This window comes from Petaurus breviceps, unplaced genomic scaffold, assembly GCF_028583685.1.
Source record: "Petaurus breviceps papuanus isolate PSGF00001 unplaced genomic scaffold, PetGlider_PUasm1.0 90881, whole genome shotgun sequence".
Classification (NCBI taxonomy): domain Eukaryota; kingdom Metazoa; phylum Chordata; class Mammalia; order Diprotodontia; family Petauridae; genus Petaurus; species Petaurus breviceps.
In genome coordinates, this window is record NW_027187369.1 from 18,040,958 (window position 1) to 18,055,005 (window position 14,048).

Here is a 14,048-nt window from a genome sequence, read left to right on the forward strand (position 1 = left end):
TGTATATCCTTTTTAAATGTTGTGATAGTTATATAAATCTCAATATTGACAGGTATTAGCTTCCCATATAGGGATATAAACAGCTTGCTCATATTGAATCACACGTTATGTGCATATGTGTGTGTGTGTGTGTTTTCCTTGTTTACCTTTTAATGTCTCTCTTGAGTCTTGTACTTGAAGATCAAATTTTCCATTGAGCTCTGGTTTTTTTTCATCAGGAAAGTATGGAAGTCCCTTATTTCACTGAATGACAATCTCCTTGCCTGAAATATTGTGCTTAGTTTTGCTGGATAGTTGATCCTTGGTTGCAGTCCTAGCTATTTTGCCTTACAAAATATCATATTCCAATCCCTCTGATCTTTTAATGTAGAAGCTGCTAGGTCCTGTATGATTCTTATTGTAGTTCCACAATATTTGAATTGTTTCTTTTTGGCTGCTTGCAGTATTTTCTCCTTGACCTTGTAATTCTGGAATTTGGGCTGCTATATTTCTTGGAGTTTTCAATTTGGGATCTTTTTCAGGAGTCCAGTGAATTCTTTCAATAACTATTTTACCCTCTGATTCTAGGACGTCAGGACAGTTTTCTTTGATAATTTCTTGGAGGATTTTGTCCAGGCTGTTTTTTTTTCATCATTGCTTTCTGGTAGACCAATAATTCTTTGATTTTCTCTCCTGAATTTGTTCTCTAGGTCAGTTGTTTTTCCAATGAGACATTTTATGTTTTCTTCTAATTTTTCAGTCTTTATGTTTTGTTTGACTGATTCTTGATGTGTCATAGAATCATTAGCTTAGATTTGACTGATTCCAATTTTTAATGAATTATTTTCCTCAGTTACTTTTTGAAGCTCCTTTTCCATATGTTCAGATTTCATTTTTAGGGAGATGTTTTCTCCAGTTAGATTTTGAATCTCCCATCCCAGTTCACAAATTTTACTTTTTAAGGATATGTTTTCTTCAGTGTGTTTTTTTTTTCCATTTTGGCCAATGGAATTTTAAAAGAATTGGTCAATTTATCTTCTACCTCTCTAATTTGGCCTTTAAAGTCTTTCTTGAGCTCTTCCAAGAATGCTTTTTGGGGCTTGAGACCAGTTCATATTTCTTTCTGTGGTTTCAGGTATTGATATAGTTGATGGTATCTCCTGAAAGTGATTCTTCTCATTCACAATAATAGGATTCATTCATCTTTGGTTGCTTCCAGCCCATTGTGATTGCCTATTTCCTGGATTTTAAAGTGGATTTCTGCTTCTGGGGTACAGAGGGCTCTGACCCAGCTTCTCAAGCTGGGAGCTAGGGGTCTGGTTGTTTACTGTGTAGTGTAGCCTCTGGGCGTGTAGGCTGAGGCCAAGGCCAGGATTCTCAGTGTTTCCCCTGAATTACCCTGAGGCTCACAGAGTAACCTGTCGGGGAGGGATTGTCTGGCCACTTCAGCTTTTCACCCCTGTGCCCCTGGGCTAGAGCTCAGGAGGCTCAGCAGCTGACAGCCTACCATGCTGGTGTCTGCAGATTTCCTTGATTGTGCTAAAACTCACCTGGGCTTCTGGTGTTAGCACTTGCTGGCACCACCCCACTGGGCTTTGGGATCTCCCGCTGGTCAGCTGAGATGGCGCTTGTTGGGACACCTCCCACCCTTCACTTCAGGCTCGGCACAGCCTCAGTCATACCCTTCCTGTAGGACTCCCAAGCCTGCCACTGCTTCCACTATTTCAGGATTTTACATTGCGGGCAATAATCTCTAGGTTTTCGGGGTCAGGGAGGGGTATTAGAGAAGCTGGGTTTATTCCTCCATTTTGGGTTCCAGAAGTTCAGGTAGGCAAATTTTAAACATTCAGCCTGTGGGCTGATAGCCCCAGGAGAAGCTGCTCTTGCTGCTACAGGCCCTGTGCTTTCTCCTACTCAGCTGCAACCAATTCTCTGTCCTGCAGTGAGAGGTCTCAGTGAAGCCAGGGCTTGATCTTACTCTGCTGTGGTCTGATCACAAGTCTGTGCTGGTGCAGCCTGTGCGCTCCATGCTCCCCTTCCCAGTCATATATGCGAACTTTCCTAGACTGGGAATCTGCCAAACTCCATCTCCCAGTGGATTCTCTCACTCTAAAATCTGTTCAGATTCACTTTTTAGAGGTTACTGATGGAATTCACAGAGGAGCTCAGATGAGTTCCTGCTTTCACTCTATCTTGGCTCCACCCTCTTTGGCCATCTTTTCATACTCAGGAATCTTTACTACCATCTTTATTATTTTCCCCCCCTTTCCTCCAGTATGCCCAATGTGAAAAGGGAAGGGTCTTGCAGAGCGATGTTCCAGATTGACAAGTTCGCAGCCTATGCATTACTCTTACAAATACTCATCATGACTCCCTTTTTGCATGATGTTGGGGTAGAGCTACCATAGCTTGCTTTGAAATTCCAATTGAACAGAACTGGAATTTATTACCCCCATTATTATGTTTTTTTTTTTTTTTACGATACTTGTGGTTTTACTGGTATAAAGAGCTCCCTGTAAGGGACTTCCTGTACCAATACAGATTGGCAGCTTCTTTGAAACTTAGATTCTTACTGAAAGATTAAGAGATTGGTTCCGGGTCATATAGCCTAGAAATGTCAGAAGCAGAATTTTGATCCACTTCTTCCTGATTCTCAGGCTAGCTAGATAATTTACCCAGCCTCCATTGAGTTTCTCAAATATCAACTTTTTTGTCACAGAATTAAAAAAAAAATATTTATTTTTGCTTTTTGGAGGGCAATTGGGGTTGTGACTTGCCCAAGGTCACATGGCTAGTTTTTTTTTTTATTTCATTGTATGTGTGTGTTAAGTGTCTGAATCTGGATTTGAACTCAGGTCCTGCTGATTCTAGAGCTAGTGCTCTATTCACTGCACCACCTAGCTGCCCCTATTTATTTTTTTCTTAATAGTATCTTATTTTTTCATATTACACGTAGAGATAGATTTCAACATTCATTGTATTGCTAAGAAGAGCTAAGTCTTTCATAATTAATCTTCACACAGTATTGCTCTTGCTGTGTACAATGTTCTCCTGGTTCTGTTCACTTCATTCAGCATCAGTTCATTTAAGTTTTTCAGGTTTTTCTGAAATCCACCTGCTGATTGTTTCTTATAGAACAATAGGATCCCTTCACAATCATATACCAAAACGTGATGAACCATTCTCCAATTGATGGGCATCCCCTCAGTTTCCAATTCTTTGCCACTACAAAAAGAGCTGCTATCGATATTTTTGGACGTGTTGGTCCTTTTCACGTTTTTATGATCTCTTTGGGATACAGACTTAGTAGTGATATTATCACAGAACTTATTAGATAATGTGTAATTACACTAGAAAAGTCACCCAAGGGGGTGGCTAGGTGGTGCAGTGAATAGAGCACCCGCCTTGGAGTCAGGAGGACCTGAGTTCAAATCCAGCCTCAGACACTTAACCCTTACTAGCCACGTGACCTTGGGCAAGTCACTTAACCCCAACTGCCCTTCCCCCCCTCCAAAAAAGAGCAAAAAAAAAAGTCACCCAAGAGTTTACACCCTCTGACCCAAATGATCCCAGTACTAGACATGTACATGACTGAGTGTTATGGGAATGGGAATTTGAAGATCGTCCCTGCCCCTAGGTCACTCGATAGGCTTAAGTGACTCTGAGAACCTTCCTTAATTTGAAAATATACTCTGTCCCCTAATAGGCTGAATGTGGTCATATGGAGCCTGTGTCAGGGGGCTTGTTTTTCAAGAATGTCCACACCTTGTTACTTTGTGATTGGGCAGTGGGTCAAGAGGGTTGTGACATTCTCTGATCCAGGACAAGGCTATATATACCCTGATGTGAGGGTTTGCTGTGGGGCTTGCTTTGAGAAGAGTTGTGTGATTTGACCAGACAAGACTCTGGGCATCTGAAAACGCAGATGTTGGTGCTTCCCTCTCTGGTAACTGACTAGGTATGGACATAATGGTCAGACAGCTGGAATTGTCTGCTGATCTGTTTCTCTGTATTTTTTTGTCTACTTGTAAATTCTGTCTGTATACTCTGAAGTTTGGGGTGCTGATCTTTTCCCCCTGAACTAGGTAAATGACATATGTTTGATTAAAGCAAGATTGTTAACCCATTTTGAGTTGCTTTCCTTTAGAAAAGCAAATCTAAAAACCTGTGCTAGCATCCATCCTGGGTATGCTAGGGTGCTTGCTGCTACACTGAAACAAAGACAAAACAAACATTCCATCCACAGTTTTCATAATATAGTCCCCCATCACACCACCTAGCTGCATCCCAGTCATCACTAGTAACAAAAAACCACATGATTATATCATTAGATTTAGAAAAATCTTGCCAAAATACATCACTAATTTCTTAAAAATGTTAAAATATGAATAGATGTAGCTCTCCTTAATTTTATTAAAACATTTATCTAAGACCAAGTGCTAGCATTATTTGTAATAGAAAAACACTGGGAACTTTAGTTCCCAGTAAAGTCAGGATGGAGCAAGAATGGTCACTGTCTCCACTATTATTTAATAATAAATAGTATTTCTATCATGCTTTGAAGTTTGGGAAGCATTGTATATATTATCTCATTTGCTAATATCTTGTTTGACATAGTATAAGGAATGCTGGCTATAACAACTAGAAAAGAAAAATAAATAAAGGGAATAATCATTGTAAAAGAGGAAAGGATTTTCCTCTATTTTCCGATGATAGGATAGATTACCTAGAAAAATAGAAATAGCAAAAAATTGAGACAAGCTTTAGTAGTGTAATGCTATTCAAAAATAAATATAAAAATCAGTATTTCTAAATTGTATTATCAAAAACCCAGAGAAAAAGACATAAAAAATTTCCACTAAAAATAACTTTTAAGATGCATAATATATCTGAGAACCTACTAAGACACAGGACTATTATAAATATAAGTACAAAGTGATGTTTATAAAATAATAGAAAAAATAAACAGTTGGAGAGGGACTCATGGATGGGCCATGCCAATATTGTGTATTGGCATGTAAGGCAGCTCCTCTTTCTACTTCCAGAGGTTGTTGTTTGTCTTTAGGTTTTGGAGAGGACCATGATATCAGGGAGGTAATGCCATGACATGCAAGTGAATTGAATTTTAGTGAGAGAAGAGTTGTGCAAAGCCACCAGCCTCACTTTCTCCTCCAGAGTCATCTGGGTCCAGTGGTGAGAGACAGATCAGGATGACTAGAGATGGCCCTTGAAGGCAAACTAAAAGGCAGCAAACCTCAGGTCAAATATAATTGGCAATGCTGCTTCTAAATTATTATAAAGTTGATAGCCATCTTCTCTGTTAACAGCTGCAAAAGTGGAAAGTTACATGTATTGTCAGTGGCAATCCCTATATTTGATAGTTTTACTGACTGACTTCTTTGGAAGAAGGGTATTATTGGTTGGGAAGTTTCAAAACAATTTATCAGCTGAAATTTTAAAAGTGATTTTATTGAAAAATGGGTACATAGGAGATTAGAAAATAGGATTTAGCACTGGTAGTTATTGATCTCAGCTGCTACCTATTTTTGAGTGAAGGAGAGACCATGTAAAATACTGTTCCTAATCTTTTTCCATTGCTTTGTAATATTTTCATCTTTGAGATATTGAATAAATAATCACTATGTTTGTGAAATTATGTCACATCCAATACAGATTATATCTGTATGTAGTGAGGTCCAGATAACTCTTTTCACATTTATCTTAAGTACCCTTTCCTTCACTTCCCATAGTGCATAAGATTATTGAGGTGGTAGAGCCCAAATGTGGTGGATTCCCTGCCATTGTTAATGAGAATAAACTGGCATGGAAATTCCAAGATTTTCATTTCATATCAGTTTGTTTTCATCTTTCCACTTTCATCTACAGATGCTCTTGGGATGATTTCACAACGTGCCCTCTCTAGGCCAATTTTTCTCAGACTGCTTGCTTTTCATTGCTTTTTTTTGAAGCAGTACAGCTTTCAGTCTTTCAACATTCTTCTCTCTACAGTTTGCAAATGAATTTATACTCTAACCAGTGTTGCCTTTGGCTTCCATGTGTTTCCACTTCAGTTTAAGTTGAGAAACATTTAATTAAAAACCTACTTTGTGTAAGACTGCTAGGCTCTGAGGATTTGAAGACAAAGAAGGAATGAAAACAAGGAGATGAAGTGCTTTGGAATGGAGGCAGCTTCTGGGTTCTTTTTGTTTCCTCATTTTGGTGATTACTTTCCACTGTTTAAATTTATCTAAGAAATGATGACAGTTATTGCTTTCCTCTTGTTGTAGTTGCTGGCTTAAAATTCAGATCTAGTTGGTGTTGTTTTTGCATACATTTTTTTTTTACTCTTGATTCTAATAATTTGGTGTTGGCTCTTGTTATTACTTCAATCTAGAGATTGCCAAACTGTGGTCACAGATCCAGCCTGATACTTTCATAAAGCAAGCTTAAGAATGACTGTTTACATATTTAATAAAGTTTTTATTTTAAATTATTTAGATTAGAGCCCTATCAGTTAAACTGACAATGTATACACAAATGATTTGGAAAGGACTTAAATGTCAGTAACTGTTTGTAATCTATTGAGATCTGGTCATTTTTTTCTTTGTTACAAGGGAGGGTTCTGAATGGGGAAATTGTACATAGAGAAGTAATTGTGATGCAAAAAAATTTAAAGACAATATAATTTTCATTTTTAGGGATGTTGTTGAGTGCTCACTACATTTAACATTTTCCAACTCTACTTAAAAAGAATATTTCTGAGTACAATTGTGAAGCTTCTGAGTAGATAAATACACGTTTATTAAGCACAATATATTAGAATGAATATATGTCTTCTTTTATTTCCATTGCTTGATCATGAACTGTATTTTCAAATGCAGTTTTTCCCATGTGCCCACTTTTACAATGAAGTTACCATTTACAAAATATAGTTTAGTTTGAAGATTCTGGTCTTTATTCATAGAATTGTTTTATGACTTCATCCTCTGCAAAAAATATTGGCCCATACGTGTTCTTTTTTTCCATGGTAGTCTGTTTATGTTTACCATACATAGGCCTGGCAAGGTAAGGTGACCAAATGTCCCATTAGTCAATCAATAAGTATTTTTTGTTGTTGTACCATTGTTTTCAGTCATGCCTGACTCTTCATGACCCCTTTTGGGGTTTTCTTGGTAGAGATACTAGAAAGGTTTGCCCTTTTCTTCTTCAGCTCAATTTACAGATGAGGGAATTGAGGCAAAACAGGATTAAGTGACTTTCCCAGGGTCACATGTATAATAAGTGTCTGACATAATTTGAACTCAGGAAGTCTTCCTGACTCCAGACCTGGCAACCCTATCTACTGTGCCACCTAGCTACTCTTAAGCATTTATTAAGTGCTTACATTTTATTTATGATCTCTGGGGACTTAATAAAAACAATCCCTTTATATGCTCTGGTGGTGAACCTCTGAGCCCTTCTTTCATTTAGCTACAACTTCTTCCTCTCTTTTGTTTTTTTTCATTTTGTGTATGTGTGTGGAAAATGTCAACTCATGTATCAATGTAAGTCAGACATTAAGAGTAACAACAGTTAAATTATTTGTAAGTAATCTAAGAATTATAGTGTTTTTAGTACCCTCTGCCCCATTATTATGTTCCCCTCTACTACCATATTATTACAATACTTGGCCCAGCAGGACTGAGGGCTATTTTGTATTTTTACCTGTTTCCAGAATTGTCATGGCCAAAAAATTAGTCATCTAGTGGCCAGCCATCTGGTGAAAAGCCTTTCTATATTTAGCCAGGCTGCTCCTTGGACACCACACACACAAGCCTATTTTTGAATCCTTTTCAGCATGGCATAACATTCCAGAGCTTGGACTCTGCTGGAGTAGCCTTTGAGAACTTCTGGTCCCCTTCATGCCATAATTAAGCATAAGAAGGGAGACTTGGGTAAAGACATTGATTTTAAAAACAAGAAAAAAAAATCCAGCTCCAATTCTGAGGTCCTTTGAAATGAATAAGAAATATAATATTGATAAGGAGGAAAGGAGTCAGTTCTCTATTTGAATACCTATAGCAACATCTCTCAAGAGAATTCTCTCTTTCCCATTAGAAGCTAGAGATGAATATGTTCTTTGAGTGGTAAATTAGAGATGCAAGAGAAGGGGGATTTTCGTTCACTTTGTTCAATTACGTGAGGGTAACAAAAAATAACATTTCTTGGAAGCTGAATAATTTCATGATTATAAAGAAAATTTAAATTGCATGTTCGCAATCCATATTCATTTCATAGCCATTAAGGGCAAATTATACCACCTGATTTAGGAGGAAAATAAAAGAGTTAGGATGCTTTCTGAGAAATAACAGCTCTTATGTCTGACCCCTGTATTCAAGCACATTCAACTACATCAGTTTGTACAAGAAACAGCAAACATGTGAATTGAAAATGAAAAACAAGATGTCAACAACAAAGGTTAGGCTGGAAAAGAACAGCTCTTTTCAGATACAGATTGGTATTTGACATACTTATCCAAAATCCTTTGTAAATGTAGGCACTAAATTGTTGGAGATCATCTTTAGAAGGAACAAAGTTTCAATGGACCTATACCAGTGGTATTTTCACAATTCAGATATTTATATCTATAACCACATTTCTCTCTTAATTAGAAACCAAGATAATATCTCAAATGAAAAACAAAGTCAAGGTCATATCTCTGAACCTTCAGAGAGATGGCCTTTTTCCTCAATTGAAAAGTCTGTGTGCAGATTCTTCAATTAGTGCCATCAAGTTGCTTTACCATCTAAAAGAGAACACTCCTGTTAAAATATTCAATCACTTCATGTTTTTGTCATTCCCCAATTTACCTCCCACAAATCCAAAAGGTAAAGTTTTAAAAGTGTTTTCTCTGGATAAAAACAGGCTTTCAGTTCATCTACATTCAATTTATCACACTCACTTTTTCAAAGATGTGTCATCTTCTTGGTATGAGCATTATTTCTGCTTATCTTGATTGAGGCCCTCTTAACTTAAGCAGTCCATCTCAAGGGTTTCAATGGCCTTATCCCTTGTGGTCTACCTTGAAGCTTTTTGTACAGCAGGCCTGGCCACTAGATCTTATATTTGAATGCAAAGCTTTTCCAGCCTGGTAGGATAGGCTAGAGCTTAGAGTTGACTTGCATGATTTTACATGGCTCAGGCTGACCTGGATGCCATGAGAAGAAACTGGAAGAAGATAGCTGTGGAGGTGAAGTAAAGGGCTGACTACTTCCATTTTGCTAAAATGAAGATCCAGGAATTTTCTACCTTGTTAACACACAATGTAAAATATGTTTATTCTGAAGTTAGCTAAGAAAGAATCTTAGGGTTGGAATGGGCCAGATGTTATCTTCCTTTCCATGTAGAATTCTTCTCTTCAACAACCCTGACATTTTCTTTTTGTTCAGATGCTTCCAGGGATAGAGAACTAATTACCTCTGGAAGGAGCCCATTCCTTTTTTTTTTTTCAGATAACTTGAATTGTTAGAAAGTGCTTCTTTATGTTGGGATCAAACTTGCCTCTCTGTATACTTCACCAGTTTTGCCCTCTGGAACAACATAGACAAATAATTCCTCTTTAGTATAACAGTTTTTCAGATCTTTACAAACAATCCTCTTTTTCTATTTTCTCCTTTCCAGGCTAAGAATTCTCTCTTCCTTCAAACATTCAGTACATGATAATATTTTGAATCCCCACACAAGCCCATTCATTCTGCCTTGCACATGCCCTTGTTTGTCAGTGTCTATCTAAAAGTGTCTTGGCTATAACTAACTTCAGATGTGATCTCACTATCCAAGAATACAGTAGGCTTATTACCTCTCCGATTATATGCTTTTAATGTACTCTGACATCACATTAGCTATTTTGACAACTATATCTCAGTGGTGATTTACTGAGTTTGGATTCCCAATAAAAGTGCTAAAGCACTTTGTCTAGGCTTTTTAAACACATAAATGCTTGTCCAACTAGGCCTGCCCCATTCTGTATTTATGTTGTTGATTTTTTTTCCAAACTCCATTTGATTTTAATACAGGGATAAAAATATTGCCCTCAAAATTTTTGAATCCTGGTGCCAAATAAAGAAGGTGGCAACTTTTCACTTAAAAAAGACTATTGTTCTGATGTTTTGTAGCCACACTCTTGGGAAAGGTATGGGTGAACTTCCTCCTTTTGGTGGTAATAGCACTGCCAAACATCTGGAAGCCATATTTACCTTTCAGATATTTGATCTAGGTGTACTGAATGTTTTAGTTTTACACTATTCTTCAGATGCCTCATGGTGGGAAGGATGTGAACTTAGGTTCCCTAACACTGTGCCAGCTAGATGATGAACTGTATGTTTGTTATCCCAGGACCAACCTACGCATGTACCAATAGACTCATCAATGAAAGGTTGGGCAACAGTAGATTATTTGGGGATCTTTGTCCATAGGTACTTCATGAAGACCATCTAATAGGTTATAAGGGAATTGCAGTCAGAATACTTTATATGAAGTACCCATAATGACAAAGACACAGTTCTTTTGAAGTATTATAATAATGATTTGCAAGATGTGAAATATGATAGAATCTATTTCTAGCATACACGATACATCAGTGTTCACAAAATAAACAGAGCACTCTCACAAAATGGGATGGGCAAATTGCCATGCTATCAACCCAAAATGGTTCAGATAATATATAATGGTTGCTATTTTCCTATCCCTCAGAAGAAAGTGAAACATGTGACTTGTTCTACTGGCCAGGCGGAAAAAATGACTTGGGGGTCTTTGGACTGGTTCAGCCCTGGTAACAACTTGGATTAAACCCACAAAGGGTGTGTGAGCTTCCAACAGGATCTCCCCTCTTTCTCCACTGGGTGTCCTGACAAGTGATATGAAGTCATAGAAGCGAGTCAGAGAAACAATTAGGACAACTTACCTGCAAACTTAGCCTGGTCATGGAGACAGTAGCAAGTCTCACAATAAGGAATTATTAAGTACCTAATATGAACCAGACATTGTGCTAAATGCTAGGAATCGAAAGAAAAGTGAAACACAATCCCTGCCCTTAAGGAGCTTATGTTCATAGGGTAGAGACAATATGCAAACAACTGTGTGCAGAATATATGTGTGTGTGTTAGAAATAATCATCAGAGAAAAGCCACTAACATTAAGGGAGTCTGGAAAAGGCTTTTTATAGATAGTATGGTTTTCACTGAGACTTGAAGGAAACTGGGAAATTCAAGAGGTAGAAATTAAAAGAGAGATACTTCCTTGCATGGGAGACAGCTAGAAAAATGCCCAGAGTTGGGCCACAGAGTGTCTTATTAGAGGAACAGCAAGGATGCCAGTGTCACTGGCTTGTAGAGTGTGTGGAGGGGCATAAAGCATAAGAAGAGTGGAAGGGAAAGGAGGAGCTATGGTTATAAAGAGCCTTAAAAACTAGATAGAAGATTTTATATTTGTTCCTGGAGGTTATGGGTACCCACTGGAGCTTATTGAATTGGGAGTATGACAGGGTCAGACCTACCCTTTAGGAAGAATACTTTGGTAGGTGAGTGGAGGATGGACTGGAGTGGGTAGAGACTTTAGACAAAGAGACCAACTGGCAGGTTTTTGCAATAGTCTAGTCATGAGGTGATGAGGACTTGTACCCAGCTGGTGTCAGAGGAAATAAGGGGACATTTATGACAGATGTTGGTAATGTAGGAATCAACAGGACTTGGCAACAGATTGGATATGGGGGTCAGAGAGTCTGAGGTGTTGAGGATGACCCCGGCTTTGATCTTGGCTTATTGAAGCATGATGAAATAATGCCACTGTAATGGGGAAGTTTGGAAGAACAGAGGTTGGGGGGGGGGGCTAAGATGAATTCAGTTTTGGATGTGTTTAGTTTAAGATATCTTTGGGACATTCAGCTTGAGTCATCCAATAGGCAATTTGGGAAGTGAGACTGGAGATCAGGAGAGAGGTTAGGATTAGTTAAACATATCTGAGAATCATCTTTAAGGGAATGATAACTGAAATCATTGGATCTGATCAGATCACCAGGCAAAATAGTATAGAGGGAGAATACAAGAGGGTCTCTCTGCAGTGGGCTTCTGACCTTGTTGTTCAACTGAAATATCTCTCTCCAAAGATGGCAGTGCTCTCATAACTGAAAAATCTAATGGCCTTCTCTCAATCCTCCCTGCAGCCTTTGACACTGTCAGTAACCCACTTGTCCTTGGTACTCTCTCCTCTCCTGGTTCTCCTGCCTGTTTCACAATTCCTTTTCAGTTTCCTTTGCTGGATCTTCATCCAGATCATGACCTGGTTTGGTCATGTGGGTCCTCAAGGTATCAAAAGATACTGTCACCATTATCAAGTGTTAAGTATGAATTGAACGAACCTCAAAAGAGGAGAGATTACTGCATGATGGAGATAGAGGAAGAACCTGGAAGTGACAATGGGGAACAAGGTGTGTTTTTATTCTGCCACCTTGACCATTGAGTTGGGGGCATAAATGAGAGTAGAACCAGTACTAGAAATACATGTGTGTATATGTATATATCTTTAAGGTTTACAAAACTCAGAGATGTATGTCATCAGAAGAGCATCAGGTCTCATTGAATGAAGATAGAAGGCGTGAGAAAGGAAAAGTTTTAAAATGAAAACAAATATTTTTGCTATAGTGCAGACATTCCAAAGAGTACAATGGAAGGGGTCTCAAACTTTTCAGGGGTCAAATTGCTAGGAATAGGAACAAGGGAGTGGACTGATGGGGAATGGCATTTGCACAATGACAACCTTGATTTCAGAATCGCTGGAATGGGGAGGTTAATGGTAGGGTGGAAGTCTGACAGTTTATTGAGAAATGAGTCTAAGCACGTTATATGCTTATACTCACCAAAAAGGGGCAAATGCTAGAACATATGTCAGGAAATTAAACTGAAATGCCCCAAACTTAGGGTCCCACACAACAGCTATGAGTAAAAGAAATTTCTCAGGTTCTGTCAGGTTAATTGTTTCATATAGATGATACCTTTCACTGAATATTTTGTTCCCTTATCCCTTCCAAAGGCCATCTTCTTGGGAAAAGCCCCTTATTTATGTCTCAAAGAATCCAGATACAAAGAAGTAGAGATGGTTGGATTCTTCCAATTTGCTTGTGCCTTTGAGTTAAAAGATGCCCAGACCTGTCTGTTGTTACCATAGCAACACCCCATCCCCTTCCCTATCCCCCATGTGGTTAAGTAATCTCTGACTTTCAGCTCACTCTAAAACAATGTTCCACAGGTCAGTTAGCTTTGTGGAATCCACAGTTAGACAAGCTTATTTATATTAAGTTATGAGCATCAGACAAACAACTTCCTAACAGACTACCCCTGAAAACAAATCAAAATTGTCTTTCCTCTAACCGAGTAAAAAGAGACAGACTTGAAAAAAACAGCTTCTTTAATATCTTCAAAGCACAGAGCAGAAAATGGTTTGCATTATTTAAAAAAAAAGAAAAAAGAACAGACAGTTACATTCAGGAGTCATCTGAAACTGTCAGAAAATCTGTAATGTACAAACTATTTCCCAACAGTATTTACTACTCCACTGCATCTATGATCTCAGTGATGTGTGTATTTCCTCCAGTCATGCAAATCACAGCACATCCATGCGTGCTCTTCCTGTATGTAAAACTTTCTACCATGTCTTCTCATAAGTTAATGGATGTTAGGGAGAAAATAAGATTCAAATGATTTACTTCATTTCCCATTCTTCATTCAGCTGTTTGGCACTAAAAAAATGACCATAGTTTGAAGGAAACCTATCAATGGTGAATCCTAAATTCAACTAATATAAATTAAGTCTTTTTTTTTGTTTCTCCTTAACAAACAACAGATCCTGATTCTGCTGTGCCCCTAGTCAGTTCCAGCTGCTTTGAAATTTAAAAATGTTAATTAAATAGTTTTCATTGAATTCTTTACCTCTTTGAACAGTGGTTTAAAATAAAATATTGCTGATTTCATAATTATGAAAGGAATTTGCTCAATCAAATATAATAACATTGAGATGTCTGCTGGATTTACATGAAT